Genomic DNA, 2,105 nt, shown 5'->3' with positions numbered 1-2,105 from the left:
CCCCTTTTGTTTCTTCTCTACCTCTCGTGGTCATCACGGAGATAGATTCTTCTGAGGACATTCTAGAATCTGATTTAACAGATTTTGATGAGTCCCTGGCACTCATAACTAAGTCATTTAGGAGGTTTGCCAGTAAGAGCAACTTCCGCAGGTCTCCTCAGCTATCCCTCAGGGAGAAGCCAAAGTCTGAAAGAATAGACAAGGTTTCAGTTGTCTGCTACAACTGTCACCGGCCCGGACATTTTGCAGGTGAATGCAGATCAAAGAAGACTGCGACGCCATCTTCTAAGGCTCCTTCCTCCTTCAAGACCAAAGATGAAAAATACTTAAAACTGAAGGAGAAATACAAGAAGATGAAGAACAACCAGCGAAAGGCTAAAKGCCTKRTTGCTGAAGAGCATGACTGGGCTGAATCATCTGATGAATCATCTTCGGACGAAGAGGATAAAGCCTACGTCTGCTTGATGGCCATTGATGCTGATGAAGAAACTTCTGAAGCGTCTACCTCCTCTGAGCCATCTTCTTCTTCTACTCAGGTATGTTTCTTGAATAAACCCTTCTCTTCTCATAGTCTTTCTGCATTAGATACACTGACAGTTGACGTTTACAATGCCCTCAATGGCAAATCGAAAGTTGAGATGCTTAACGTTGATCTTCAAGAGAAATTGAAGATTTGTCATTCTAAGATCAAAGAACTGACCTTTATTGAGGAAAATCTTAAAGATCAGGTTATTGTAAATCAAGCCATCACTATTGAACGTGAGAAAGCTATCGCTGAGCGTGAGCGAGCAATCGCTAAACTCAAGGGTGAGAAAGCTACCATTGAAAGGTAGTGCAAAGCTTCCCTCAAGGCCTCTGAGATCATTAACTCTCAGACCCCCGCCAAGATAACGACTGGTCTAGGATTTTCCTATGATCAGGAAGAATGTGTTGTAGACAGGTCCATGCTCAAGTTTGGTACCTTCGTCTCTTCTATTTATAACACTTCTTCCTCTCAGTCCTCTTCTTTTACTGAGAGTCATCTTGAAGGAACTCCTTCAAGTTCTGGGTGCAAAGACAAAGGTAAATCCATTGTCACAGCTTCCCTTCCCAAGAAGTCAAACAAGTCTAATAGATCTAGGTCTATTTCTTTAGCTTGTAAAGCTTCTTCTTCTTCAGGGATTAGGAAATCTGAATCGCATGAAAAATCTAAGTCACAGCTCAAGGTGAACTTTTCACCTAAGGAATCCAATTCCTCAAAGGTTCCTCCTAGAACTAATGATAAGCGAATTCTTGGAGCTGGTCCCGCTTCTAGTCTGATACTTCCTGGCCTTAAAGCTACTCTTAGCTTTAGGAAATGTAAACACTGTGGTGAGAGAATACATATTGCCAGTAAGTGTCCTTCTATCGCCAAAGCTGGTTCACCAGCTTTGTGCAAGAAAGTAACCAAGGCTGAGAAATCAACTAAGGTGAAATCATCCACAAAGGCTGCTCCTGCAGTCATGGTGAAGAAAACCGTTGAAGCCTCTTCTTCAGGCTCAGCGAAGACAACTCCCGCTGAAAAGTCTTCAGCATCAGACATTGTAATCCCAACCACTAAAGTCTCTTCTTCAGACTCAGTGAAAACTTCAACTGAAACTACCTTGGTAGTGTCAAGGGTTGTTCCTCTTTCCACTCAAACCTCTTTAGGTTCAGTGATGCCATCTACTGATACTGATTCATTAGCATCAGATGATGAAGCCTCTAACAAAGCTGGACCCCAATAGCTGAGTACCAATAGCATTCTTATATTGTTTCCTTGCTCAGGTTATCAAAGGCATATGGTATCTGGATAGTGGCTGTTCGAGACATATGACTGGAGATAAATCTCTTCTAACTCACTTTAAGGAAGAAAGAGGACCTTCCGTAACCTTCGGTGGAAATGGAAAATGATATACCAAAGGCTTTGGTATATTATCCAACGGTACAACTACTTTCAAACGCGTTGCATACGTTGAAGGAGTGAAGCACAATCTTCTTAGCATCAGCCAACTTTGTGATAAAGATTATACAGTTAAATTCTCAAAAGAATTATGGTCATGTTCTCGACAAAGATGATAAGGTTGCTCTAACCGATTCTCGTCTAG

The sequence above is a fragment of the Cynara cardunculus genome (genome assembly GCF_001531365.2).
Source record: "Cynara cardunculus var. scolymus isolate 2C chromosome LG 2, CcrdV1, whole genome shotgun sequence".
NCBI lineage: Eukaryota > Viridiplantae > Streptophyta > Magnoliopsida > Asterales > Asteraceae > Cynara > Cynara cardunculus.
Note: the sequence above shows the minus strand (reverse complement) of the source record.